The sequence below is a fragment of the Notamacropus eugenii genome, chromosome 2 (assembly GCF_028372415.1).
Source record: "Notamacropus eugenii isolate mMacEug1 chromosome 2, mMacEug1.pri_v2, whole genome shotgun sequence".
NCBI lineage: Eukaryota > Metazoa > Chordata > Mammalia > Diprotodontia > Macropodidae > Notamacropus > Notamacropus eugenii.
The window spans coordinates 257,361,391-257,375,992 of NC_092873.1; the positions used below are offsets into that span (position 1 = coordinate 257,361,391).

General features: G+C 38.9%; 1 long non-coding RNA gene across 1 annotated transcript in view; it reads right to left on the reverse strand.

Moving 5' to 3' along the window:
• Positions 1 to 14,602, reverse strand: part of LOC140522367 (uncharacterized) — a 113,222-nt gene that overhangs the window by 41,229 nt on the left and 57,391 nt on the right. The window contains exon 5 of the long non-coding RNA XR_011973311.1: positions 3,069 to 4,142. This is a non-coding gene — a long non-coding RNA (uncharacterized lncRNA). The remainder of the gene's footprint in view (positions 1 to 3,068; positions 4,143 to 14,602) is intronic.

Here is a 14,602-nt window from a genome sequence, read left to right on the forward strand (position 1 = left end):
AAGGTTCCTTGCTTTAGAATGGTCATAGGAATCACAGGATGTGTGTCCTCCCTAAAGGCCAGTGGAACATTTCCTCTGGCAGCTGTTCTAGCATTTGTTTATTGTCCCAAAATGCCAAAAGGAGATCAAATAAAAATGACTTTTCCTTCCATCATTCATATAAGATATGTACTTTGTGCACAGCACCATATTAGGAGCTGTTGGGAACACTGAATATATACTCAATTATGGTTTGTCAAGCACCCATACTGTGTAGAACACGGTGCCTTAGCTCAGTTAGGAAGCAAAAAGCTGAGTCAATTTCCTTATAGGGTTTACCATTTCCTCCTTCTTGGTCACTTGAGTCAGTTGGCAAGTTGGCTGCTATCTATATCCTAGCTGAAAATGTTCTCTCCTTTGCCCCATCATATTCTACCTGGTGGCATAGTGACTAAAGCACAGCATATGGAGTCAGGAAGACCTGAGTTTGAGTCTTGCCTCAGATACTCCCAAACTGAATGACTGTGGACAAGTCAACTAACTTCTCTGTGTGCCTCAGTTTCCTTATCTGTCAAATGGGTATAATAACAGCACCTACCTCATCAGGTAATTGAGAAGATTAAATGAATTAACATGAAAAATGTTTTGCCAACTTTTTATCATTACACAAAATGGTAGTTATTGTTATATTTGACTGTGCATAGGTTATACCATCTCTAGCAGAATTAAAGTTTGTAAGAACAGAAACTTAATAAATTTTATATTTCTATCCCTAATGCATAGCCTGGCACATAGTACATGGAGTAATGGGTTGTATGGGATGTTCAGGGAGGACTAGAACCTCTGTTATGAGGGCTTGACGAGCCCTTTTCAGAGCTGCTTATCCACCTTTGATGTCCACCTTCACTCAACTCCCACCTGTGGCTCCAAGAAGCTGTAGCATGTGCAGCAGCCATACCCCAGTAAGTCTAGCCTTAGCAGACAGGCTAAGCCAGGTTAAGGGTACCCAACGGGCCACAGATATGTCAGTAAGGTAGGGGGATGTCTACCCCAAGCATGTGAAAGTGGATGGATATGGATGAGAACAATTTGTTCCAACAGCCCATGAAGGTGGCTGAAGCAGGCCCTGTGGAGCGCTTAGAGCTCTGTCAGGCATTGAAGATGCTAAGGTAGTCTACTGTATCCTAAGCCATCATTGGTTGTTTTGACTTTTGTCTCACTACTGGACTTCAATGGCTCAGGAAGAGAGACTGAGGCTGACAACTCTGTGCAACTCTGCCTCAGTTAAATCCAATTCTTGAGCAAGTCAAGACATCACCTATGATGTCATTGGTCCTCTTCCAAAACAAAGAACCAACAACAACATAGAGTAACGGAAAGAGGGCCAGAGTTGGAGTTCGAGAACATAGATACAAATTCCATTACTGCTAATCACTGTGTGACTCTGAATACATCATTTTTCCTCTCTAGATCTAAGCTATTTCAAGGATAAAATGAAAATATTCACTAGATCATCTCTAAAATCTCTTTCTAGCTCCAAATCCTATTATTTGTATAGGAGCTACTAAAATAAACAAACAAATAAATAAAGTGAAATGTACTAGAGGAGTTCATTATTTCAAGAAATTGTACAGTTAATCCATTGCTTAAAAATGAAGACTTTTTTTGTAAGGTCGATGATTAGATACCTAATTAACCTGTTTGCCATGCTTGAATAATTGAATATATCGAGGTTGTCCAAAAAATGAGATACAGCTCCACATACATAAAATTTACCACGGCCTAGTCAATGGCTCATTTATTGTGAGTATGTTGTGATAGAATGAAATTCCAAGACAAAACAAGAATTTGGATAATCATTAGGGATTGATCATCATGGAATTTAACCTGTATTCCCCTCCCCCTTATAAAAAGCTCAGAGCTTTGTGGGATGCAAGTAGGGCATTAATGATAAGATATCTATCACTCAATTAGAGTTATTGCAGTGTTATTTACATGTGGAACATCAAATGGTACCAGAATCTTCATTAATGCCAACAGTGACAAGGTTGGTACTGGGTGAAGCCTGTGTATTGAATTGCACAGCTGACTGCATTCATTTGTCTGGGAGAGCGTGCATGTCTCATCTTTCTTATTTCACTTTAGATGACGATATGGGAAATGAGAGGCTATGACAACCTAGTGGTTCCATATAATAATTATTGTGCAGATTTCTTTCTGAAAGAGAAATTGCTACTCAGCTTAAACGAAAGCTGAGTGGGGCAGTTAAAATCACTACTTTCTGTTTCTATCAGACCAGCAGGGATCAGATTTTACAATAATGAAGATCTTTGGTAAAAATTCAAGAAGGCCAAAGTTTCTAATTATGGCTACACACATAATGTATCCCAACATCAATGGATGTGTCATGTCCATCCATGGGAATATTCCCTCAAAGGATACAGACTACATGCTTTCTTATTCTGTGAAATTTTGGTTTTTATGTCCTCCTATAAGTCCTTCACCACCAGTTCCTCTGGATGCCCTGATATTGTATGGATACTGAAGCATCGCAGGTAGCTTATCAGTAAAATGTTGCAGCCTATCGAGACCCACCATAATCCTCTCCATTGCTCTTTGGATGACTGTAATTTAAACTCTAGGACACTGTGGTATCTCATGACTTACAGTCACACCACATCACCCAAAGAATCTTGAACTTAAGAAGACTTAAGGTCATTAAAATACTTGTACAATTTCCCCAAAATAATCTATCACACTGTTTTTTCTATTAAATTCTAGGCCCAGCTCATTGTCCATCAATGGTGCCAAGTCAAGATATACAAGGTATTCAAGATTCAATCTAGGGGTTGTGTATCCCACTACATATAATAGTTTGGACAATAGATATTCTTCATTCACTTTGTTGTATCAAAGCTCAAAAAGAGTGTGGTCTCCTAAATGAGATCCATAATTATTCTAAAGAGTTCGTCCTAAGTAGGAAAAAAACCTATTCAACTTAATTCATCATACATTTATTAAACCCCTACTATGTGCCATGCACTATGTTAGGTCTAGGAATAGGAAGACAAAAGTGAGATAGTACTTACCCGGAGGCAGCTTATATTTTACTTGTTTTCCCCCAGTAGAACGTAAGTTCCTTGAAGCCAAGGACTGGATCATTTTCTGTTGCTGTCTTCCCGGTACCTTTATGCCTTATGTTATGTTAACAATTAGTTTTGGCATGCTATCTCAGCTCTCCCTTTCAAGGAATCTTGTTTGATTTTGACATACATAATATTACACATTTTTCTACAGGACAGCCTTTAAAACTGACAATGAAGCATGTATCTTGAGTCTTGGCAGGGAGGTGGTGGATTATAAGTGCAGGATGAAGGCTATTATCCGATGATAACCAACATGTTGGTCTGTTTTGCTTGACGATACTTAGCACATTGGAAGGGTTGCTCGGGATATGGAGGCAGAGGGACAAGAGGGGATATCAGGAAGAGACATTGATGTGAAAAAGAAAACGTTAATTAAAAAAAAACTTTTAAAAGGACAACTTTTTCCACTGAATCACATGCATTTTGAAAATAGCAAACAATAACCACAATGGATTCTTGTATTATCTGAAGCTTATAGTCAGTTGCATGACTGTGAAGATGCCTTTGGTTATAAAACAAATAATGTTGTAAGAGTCTGCTTGTTTCTTTCTCAAACCTTCAAAACAACATCCAGAATGCCTCTGAAAATTATGCTTATAAAGACTTTACACAGATGAGGGAATAGGCATATGTGAAGGTAACTATTGATAATTTCTTGATTACCTTTTTTTTATTAACAAAAAATCATTGTTATCATTTAATATAGCAGTGGTACTTAATTACTAAGTGAGTTACTGAATTTCTGAAACAATAATAGGCGAATTCAATACCTGTTACCACACTTATGGGCTTGAGGTATGGGTGAAATTACATCAGCTTGAGGAATTTGTCACTTTTTTGTGCCAGGTACATCAAATACATTAGCTTTGAAAATAAAAAAAATAAAATAAATAAACCCCAAACCTGGCACCCTCTGCTTTCAATTGATGATATTCAGGATCAACAGGAACTTGATGAAAATCAGACATTACTACTTTGGTCCATTTCTTCTCTATGATTCCTGGAGGGTGATCCATCCTGTAGGATAAAAACATGTACCAGGAAGCATCTCTACTTTTGAAACACAATTAAGCACTAAAAGTAAATAAATAAATAAAAGTCTAGGCAAAGGTTGTCAAATAATAAATAAGAGAAGAAAAGAAGAGTCCAGTTGGCTAGATTCATTTCCCTTTTTTGATAGTTGGGCTGCAGAATTTCATTTCCCCAAATCAGATATGGAAGCCACCAACCCAATCATCTCCTCAGGAGCCGCTGTGGAACAGAACCCTGGAATGTGGGTCCAAGTATCCCCAAAGCACTAGTGATTGTTAATGATCCCAGTGAAGATATTGGTTTCCTCCTTGTAAAGATGAAGGGCCCATGAATAGGCCTCTTATGAATGAAAAAGCAAATGTACTTATTTGGATAGGGAAACCCATCTGTGTGTATAATTATTATGTGTGCTATCAGTATGTATAAAGGGCATAAGCAGACATTTTTATTATAGGTACAACCTTGCTTGTTAGCTACAGTATAAATTTATGGAGGAAGTGAATCTAGTTGTGCTGATTACATCATTTCTACTATATCCCAATTCCTTTATCTGAGCACCCATACATCCATTGGTGTCTAGTTTAGATAGAAAGGAAGGGGCAGACTTCAGTCAGTCCTTTCTCTGAGGCTCCTCAAAACAACCATGGGTTTATGGGGGTCACCTCCCTCTTAGCCCAGTTGGCAAAACTTTCACTGAAACTTAAGAGTTCTGAGACTTCAGTTGGTTGGTGAGTGGTATACTCCTCCTTAAGCAATGAAAGATGAACCGAGGTTGACAGGATCTCCAGAGATAAGGTGGGTTCATTAGTTATGGTCAAAGAGATTTGAATAATAACAAGAATATAGGTTTCCTGTCCCCATGCAGTGAAAATTAGTTACCAAAATAAGTCAGCAAAATACGTATTATTGATGGTGTTTGCCATACTGGAGATAAAGGGAGAGCTTTATCTGGAACAAAAGATAATGATAAATGACTTTTATTAAATCAACAGATCAATTCAAAGTCAATAAGTTAAGGAATCCAGAGGTCTCTCAAAACAGGATACTGCCAAAGTGACTCCAAAGGTCAACTCTTAGTGGACACCAGAGCTCAAGAAGAACTTTGAGACTGTTAATAACCAAAAAAACAATTAGACATATCTTTTTCTTCTTTTACCAGCCCTGTTTTAAATACGTGATAGAAACAGGTTTTAGTTTAACTCGTCAGTGGCCTAGGAATAAGAATTCTCACTTGTGCTTTTATGCCTCCTGCTTATCCATTGCCTACAGACACATCCAGGTCTCCCCATCCAAAATAACAACAAAGAAACCTCACAACACAACCAAAAACAAAACAAAACAAAAATTCACTTGTCTCTAACACTATAAGTTGTGTATGTCTGTGTATCATCTCCTCAAGGTATTTCTTCTCTTCATAATCAATCTTATAGTGATCTACACTTGTTGCCTCAGTTTACTTACCTCCTGCTCACTTCTCAATTCTTAGCAATCTGGTTTCTGACTCCACCACTTAATAGTAACAAATACCTCTGATCTACTAAATAGAAAGCCTTTTTTCTTCAGTTTTCATTTGCCTGGTTTCCAGAGTATTGCCAAATCCTACCCATTTCTATTTCTTGCATCCCACCCCTTCTCTCTATCCACATAGTCACCACTGTAATCAAAGTACTCAGCACCTCTCACCTGAACTATTTCAATTATCTCTTAATTGGTCTCCATGCCTCAAGTCTCTCCCCATTCCAATCTGTTCCACATACAACTGCAAAATGTTTGTCCTTAAGCGCTGACCTTGTAACTCCCTTCCTTATTTAACAAACTCCAATGTCTCATCATTATCTCTAAGATAAAAATATCAACCCCTCTGTTTGACTACTAAAAACCTTACCCACCAGGCCCAATCTACTCTTCCAGACTTATTACGTATTACTCCTTTTCCACACTCTGTGGTCAAGCCAAACTAGCCATCTTACTGTTCCTTACCTGCGACACAACATCCTCCATCTCTCTGCATTTTGCACTGATCATCCCCCGTGCCTGCAATACTCTTTCTTCCTCAGTCCTGTATCTTAGAATCTCTTACTTCCTTTAGGACTTAGGTTAAGCACTACCTTCTTCATGAAACCTTTCCTGATGTCCCCAACTGTTAGTATCCTGCCCAAAGTACCTTGCATTTATTTTGTATACATCTGTATATTTTAGAATTTGTCTTGCTTGGTAGAATAGAAACTCTTTGTGGGCAGGAACTGTGTCACTTTTGCATTTGGATCCCTGGAGCCTAACACTGTGCCAGGAACATCCTGGGTATTTAATCAAGGCTCAATAATTGATGAATGTCTCCAATATTCCAGTAAAACTGGTCCACTAGCTATTCTCTGAACTTGATGAACCATCTTCTGTTTCTGTCCTCTTATGCCAAAAATGTTCTCCTTCCTTTTTCTCTGATATTTATTTTCCTTCAAGGGCCAAGCCAGATTCTATCTCTGACTTTGGAGCCAGTAATAGCACTTTCTCTCTCTCTCTTCTCCAATTAAGATGTATTTAGTTATCTGTGTATGTGTTCACAGAATCATAGATTTAGAGCTGAACTGTTAGGTTTGTGTACAAAATATGTGCCCATCAATTGGTGAAGGTCTAAAAAAATAGATAATTATAATGAAATATTACTAGACTGTGAGGAATGGTAAGCAGGAAGAGTACAGAGAGGCATGGGAAAACTTATGCGAACTTTTACAAAGGGGAACAGGCAAAACCAGGGAAAACATGCTAATAATACAAATGAAAAGAATGGCAACCACAAGAATTGAAACTGAACACTGTAAATATAACAACCACGCTTGGCCCAAAGAAGAGACATCAGAAAGCACTGCCCTCCCTCCCAAGCAGAGGCAGACACCACGGAGGTCTGGAAATGCTATTGGGCTTGACTGATAAAATCATTTTGTTGAAGTGCTCTTTTCCCCCTTTCCTTTTTATTCTTTCTTATAAGGAGAAATGGATAGGAGTATATATTGGGAATAAAGATGATGATGAAAATTTTTAAATGATGAATGAAAAAACTTTTTATTAATTGTTAACTCTGTGCTTACTGTGGAGGATAAAAATACAAAAATGAGATACTCTCCACCTTTAAAGAGCTTATATTTTAATGAGGGAGAAAGTATATGCAGGTTGGTGCATCTACAGTGAATATGGAAAGGCCCAATGATCTGGGGGAGGGGGAGGGGGAGCAGAGACAGACTAGATAACAAACCCTGGGTTCCCAGAGGAAGCGGTGGCTGAGCGATGGTCAGTGCTGGAAGTCTAGAGGTTAAACATGATAAACTCTACCCTTTTACCATGACAAAAATTGCAGAAGACCTAAGCTACTGCTTTCCCATTTAAACTGAACCCACAGCTGAGGCACTCTTTCAGCAGTTCCATTCAATGATCATAGCTGCTTCTCTCTGGGCGCTAGCAATAGTTTTGACCAACAGTAAATGTCTGCTGGAGTCCAGGCATCTAAATCTCATAATCTTTACAACTGACTTGGAACAGTCTCTAACTACAATGAAGGAGAGAAGACAGACATAAAAATACTTTACCCCCAGACCTTTGGCCAACTACTCTTACTCCCAAGCCAAAAGTATGACTTCTAATAATAAAAATCCTGGTAGCTATTATTTATATAGTGCCTTCAGGTTTGCAAAATATCTTTACAGATATTATCACATTTTGTCCTTACAACAACCCCATGAGGTAGATTCTATTATAGGAGAATAAAATTATTCTCATTTTATAGATGAGGAAAATGAGACACTGGGAAAATGAGACACTGAGTAAAATTAAATGACTTTCCCAGGGTCACACTATTAAGAAAGAAAGAGTGTTCCCCTCTGGAGAACAAAAGATTCTTGAACAGTAGCTGACTTTACCAAGCATAAGCTATGCTCAGGAATGTCGAAAGCTTTTCCAATATAGTTACAGAAATAATGGATAAAAAAGAACATTGTAGATATTACATCTTATACTTCAGTAAAGCCTCTCATAATGTGTCTTATGAATCTTTATTTGCTCGGTTAGTTCAAATTGGTTTGGATAAGTCACGGGCTTGTGGATAAGCCGCTCGTTGGTAAGACAGTTATGTGGACTGCTAACAAACTGACAGAGCAGGAACCAAAGATGATAATGAGTGGGAACATTTCCTGCCAGGAGAACTTTCTATCAGTGTCATAGGGGTTAGTATTGGGTTCAGGTAGCTTTATTAAAAATATAAAATGTTACCAGGCTACGTAGACTTTTTTTTGTCACTTCACCAACCACCTTGGAGGTGTTATTTTCATAGTAAAATGAACAAAACTAGTTATTTTTTTCCCATCGGCAGCATTAGCTGAGCATCCACTGTGTGGAGGTCCATACTAAGTTCTACAGAGAAGTGGTAAATGATAATGTGCCTGACCTCCAGAGTTTATAGTCTAATGGAGGAAGATAGGAAAAATACAGTTTTTCAGAATATTCCTATAGTGGGTGATTTTTCTGATTATTAGTGAATGTGAACATTTTCCAGGCCATTATTGATCATTTGTATTTCTTATGTTGAAAACTGTTTGTATCCTTTGCCAATTGTCTACTAAGGTATGGGTTTAATCTTATAGATTTACTTCACATTGTTTTTCATATGTCTTCTTCATTCTCACTGCTCTTACCCCAGTTCGAAACTTATTCTCACCTAGACTAATTACAAGTATAATAGCTTTCTACTAGTTTTCCCCACCTCCAGTTCCCTCCCCCTTCCACTCTACCTTACAAACTCAGTTATCTTCTTTGAGCTTTATCAGGGTACTCACTTGCAAAGAACCTTTCTGTGATTCCCCATTGCCCAGAGAAGAAAAGAAAATCTCTTAGCATCAAATGTAAATCTTCCCACGCCACAACTGCATCCTGAATTTCTAGCCTTGTCTTCTATCATTCCCCTTCACTCAGATGATCATGTTCCCCCACCAACCAATCTATTTTTAAAATCTTATCCATCCTTCACCACCCAAATAAAATACTATCTCCTTCCCTGATCCTCCTCAAGTAACTTTTCCCTGTTCTCTGCTTCCATGATACTTTGTGCCTCTCTGCAGGCCCTTATCACTTTCTACTTCGTATTCTAATGCTGTGATGTCACTGACATGTGGATAGCACATCTTCCACTGACATAGACCAATAGTTCCCTCAAATACTTGGTACATAAATAGGTTTTAACAATTGTTGTACGTGGAGATTTCATCACCTATGGCCAGCCTGGTGAAGTGACTCTAAATTTATCGATTAGTCTACAAGCAACAGAAATAGAGACTGTGGGTGGGGCCCATACTGAAAGCCTTTCCAGATCAGTAAGAAGGAATTACCAGAATTTGCATGCAGCCCTCAAGAAACACGCCTCAACTCAACTCAACCCAACCCAAAGTAAGGCTGAAATAAAACTGTGGCAGACTTCAGTTCTTTATTGGATTATGAGGGAAAGGACCATCTTTGTATCCTGCCTACATCTGTATATGGGGCAGCTAGGTGGTACAGTGGATAGAGTACCAGTGCAGGAGTCAGGAGGACCTGAGTTCAAATCTCACCTCAGACCCTTGATACTCACTAGCCGTGTGACCTTGGGCAAGTCACTTAACCCCAATTGCCTCATCCTGGGCCATCTCCAGTCATCCTGATGAATATCTGGTCACTGGACACACATTTGTATATAGTAGCTACTAGATAAATGTTGGCTAGAACTAAATCATCTTTCTATTGCTGGCTTGGCATCATAGTGCCTCCCCCTGTTCTTCTGTTTCTGTATGGTTGTCTTTGGTCAGAAAGAAGCCATATTTTTTTCAGTCTTCCATGTAGGAGAAATCATAGGAATGTAACAATGAAAGAAAGTTAGGGGAATAAATTTGGGAGAGGGCTCCATTCCATACCCTAGGGACAAGATAGGCTAGGAATAAAGGACCCTGTTGTGTTGGCTGGGAAGAGAAAAAATGAAAATAAATCCTCCGTCACATGGCTTTTGCTCCTCTCGTCTTCTCCACCTCATATGACCTCACTCCCCACTTAGATCCCATCAGAAAAGTAGTGCTCAAAAGTCAGCATATGCTGCTGTCAGTCAGCAGCTGCACACCTCCTACTCTACCCTGAATAAACCCCAAAAGTATTATTACAGAGAAGCCTCAAGTTTCCATTTGTTTTCCATTCACCTCATACCCCACAACCTAAGAAAATCCCTATGGTGATAAGGTGAGTGCCATCTTGAAGTTGAGGAGAATCCCTATATTTAGCTGATTAAAAAAAAGTCCTGTACACATGTAAAACAAAGAAAGTGCAAAGGCATGATGATCTATTCTAGGTTTTGTAATTTGGCAATTATTAGAGGATGAATGAATATCTTGAGAGAATTACATTTTTAAAAATATTTTTTCCATTATATATTAAAAATAACTATTTTGTGGAGTGGTAAAGGTGCTAAATTTGGAGACAAGGGCCCTGGGTTCAAATTCCAGGTCTGCTGTTTTTCATCTATGTGATCTTGGGCAAGTTCCTTAATTTCTGTAGGCCTGTTTCCTCATCTGTACAATAAAGGAATAAAGGCTGGACTAAATGACCTCTGGGGGTCTCTTCTAGCCCTAAATCTCTAATTCTATGATACACCTTTAGAAGGAGACCCACCATGTCTGTTTTCCATCTAATCCTTCGTACCAATTTGTAGGAAAAGAAACAGAGCCAACAGCACAGAAGTACTAATATCAGTGTATTGACTTCTAAGAACTAGTGGCCCTTTGGAGAGCAAGGAAAAAATCCTTCTTTGTATCTAAAATCTGCTGGGTGTTAATTTGACATGGCAATGAGATGAAAGTTAGGCTCATGCTAACTTCCACATCAGAGGAATGGAATGCAGGCTACTTAGCATAGGAGTCAAACAATTCACTGGCAATAGATTGCTTTCCACTTGTAGATCTGCTAAATAAATAGAAAACTAATTAACAGTGTGGTATGGCAGATGTAGCGGGTTTGAATTTCATTAGAGCACTAGCTAAGAACTCAAGGCATCACGAAGTCATTTTATGTCCCACTGTCTGATGAATCTTTCATGTTCTCTTTTCTGGGGGACCAAACCACCACTACTCCTGCTTCTCTTTAAGCATTTCTGGTTTCTCTATTATACTTTCACTTTGATTAAAAAGAAAAGAAAGAAGAGAGAAAAAAAATACTATGTTCCTGAAATTAGTCCAAGATAAAGAATTCCCCTCATTTTCCTGTCAAATTGTTTTGGTTCTGGAACAGCAGGGCAATATTTTCCTTTTGTTGCCTTTATGGATTTCTGTTAAACTATCTAAAGCTTTATTAAATGTCTGTATTTTGCAAGGCTATTTGAAGGTCTCCATAGTTTTCCCCACCTCTTTTGAAGACAAGTAACTATAGGTTATAATACCTAATTCACAACAGCAGGAAAGAATGTTAATTCATAGAAAGAAAAATCTATGTCCAGAGTTTTTTTAAAAATACATCAACATAATTGTTCTTAACTTAACTTGTAAAAATATTTTTAAAATGCTTAACTCTATTTCTTGTTTCTGAGTTGCATAATCCAAATTCTGCAGTATTAATTAACAATACAAGTAGTGTTTGGCCTAATCAAAAGAAAATAAAATAATTAGGTTACTTAGGAAGTAGGGGTCATATGATTTTACTTTGTGTGGGTAATGAATGACACCAAGTTACTGTTTAACAGGAAGTTTTTACAGGACAGCTGGTGGCAGAACCTGTTGGAAATTCCTTAGCCAACACCTGACTGGAAACCAGGTTGATCCATCTCTGTGACTGCTGGTGTCTAGACCAAAGTCCCCGTTTTTGATCAAGCCAGGTCACACTTTGGAAGAAATACTGAGTGAAGGAGGTGTTCCTACCACCTTTTTAAAGTAAATAGGGCAGAGCCTGTACCTCCCAAAGGTATATTCCCACAAGTGTGGAAGAAAGTCCTGTGGCCCTTTCCTATCTTGCACATTTGGACCTTTGAACCTCTGCATATTTTGTCTCACTTGACATAACTGTGCTCCAGATAAAAGAAGCAACCTAGTCTTTCAAGTGGCCATTATGAAGCTAAGTGCATAAATATGCATGAGAGGTCATTATTATCACAGGTTGATACTTAAAAGGTTCCAGTGTCTCTTACTAAGATTTTTCATCTTGCAGTTTCACATCACCAAGTCTATTTGTGCTTTGGAGGTTTTCCAGGGGATGGCCTGGGGGTTTTTTGTGCAGGATTCAAAAACAGGAATGATCCTTGAAGGTTTGTCTTTCCTTAAATCAATACAAGTCCACAGTAAGTGATGGGACTTGAGAGCTGCTTTAGATGGGACCACTTTGCACAGAAATGAGGCCCAGAGAGGGTAAGTAATTTATCCAAGGACACACAGATAGTAGCATGGTTATACCTGAGACTCTAAAGTCCAGAGTTCATTTCAATTGGCATGCATAGTCAGAGAGACCGCCGAGAAGCTCTACCTGACTTTGTGTCTCTAGAGGTCCAAGAGAGGCCAGATTAGTAAAGGATTGTAAAGCAGACTCCTCTCTACACCAAAGTTCTGCTAGCTCGGTGAGGATATTTGCAGGGTTTTATCTGAAAAGACTTTGTGGGAGGAAGGCCAGTTGTGCTTACTTTAGCAAAACCTTTAAACTTGGAGGAAAGACTCACTTCCTGAACATCAGTTTCCCAGTTTATTGAGAGTTAATTGCCCTTGTGACCCAATTCTGCATGGGAGAAGTGGAAAAGGAATGGTCTCTAGTCAGCTAGAGCTGACACCATTATCAAATGAGCTGACACCATTCTCAAATCATCTTTTTTCTCTCTCCATTTATGTAAATGTGTGCACATAAAGACAGAGACATTCTTGGGGTTAGAAAGGTCTACCTCTGAGGCTAGGTGACTAAATGGCAAGTCATTTAACCTATTAACACCCCAAGCAATTCTCTAAGACCAGACACTACAAGTGAGCAGTTGAGTCTACTTCAGTGTGGGGAATTTCCAAACTGGAGGTCAATCAACATTTATTATTAAGCACCTACTATGTGTGAGGCATTGTGCTAAGTTCCTTACACTGATGAAATCAAAGGTCTGACATCCCACTCCACCCCCACCAAAGTGCGAATGACATTTCCAATAGTTTGGGAGGATCCAGATGTTTGGTTTTCAATTGAAAAAATGGAAAGAGAATTCTTTTCAGATTTTTTTTACTTGAGTGCTCAACATTCTAGGTAAATGAATGTGTAATACTTTGGATGGAAGAGTGGAGGAAAAACCAGGAAAGGAGTGCTGGAACCTCCTTGGACTAATATCAAAATGAATTGGGAATTCTTCTATGTTTCATGGATGGGGTTTACCCAAAATTCTGAGCATCCTTATGCTATCCTCTCCTACCAACTACCCATGCCTCTGAGGTCCCCAAACCTCAGCTCTTCTTGCTTCTTCTGATCACATGACAGTAATCAATCAATCAGGAAGACTGTATTAAGCATCTATTATGTGAGAGGCACTGGAATTACAAAGATAATAATGAACCAATTTCTACTCCCAAGAACCACATGTAAATATATAAATAAACACAAAGAAAACAAATACAAGGTGATCAAATACAAGGTAATTTGAGAGGGAGGATACTAGCAGTAGAGGGGACCACAAAAATCTTCATGTAGAAGGTGAACTATGAACTGGGAGAGAAAACTGAAGCAGAGTTTAAATGAGGTACCCAGGCTCACTCAGCTAAATGTCTGTGGCTCAATTTGAACTCAGGTTTTCTGGATTCCAGGTCTAGTTCTCTGTCTACTGTACCTCCTAGGTGCCTCATAGAAGGAGAGGAATTCTTTGAGGTTGAGGTGAGGAAGTAGTATATTCCAGGAATGGGGAAGCCAGTGAAAAAACATAGAGATGGAAGATAAAGTGTTTTGTGTAAGGAAGAGAAAGTTTGGCTTGCTCTGAGTGTAGGAATGGGAGTGGTGTAATAATTATGTCAGAAAGATAGGTCAAGGCAAAGTCGTTAAAGGCTTTAAAAGCCAGAGCTGTTTATACTATCCTAGAGGCAATAGGGAGACATCAAAGTTTATTGATCAAGGAAGTAAGTTGGTTAGATCTGCACTTAAGAAAAATCACTGGCAGCTATGGAGGATGGATGGGAGAGGGGGGAAGGGAGACCAGTAAGGTTTCCATCTGCAATAATCTAGATAACAGGTCTGTACCATCAGGTGTTGAGTATAGAGAAGAAATGAGAGATATTGTGGCAATAGAGATGGCAAGATTTGGCAACTGGTTGAATATGGAGACTCACTGAAGAGGAAGACAGAGTGGTGGGAATGTGCAGGTAAGAGAACAGCTAGTAACGTAATCCAGCTGGAATCTGGAGGGCATGGAGAGATGGATTTCTTCTGATAGTTAACCACATTTG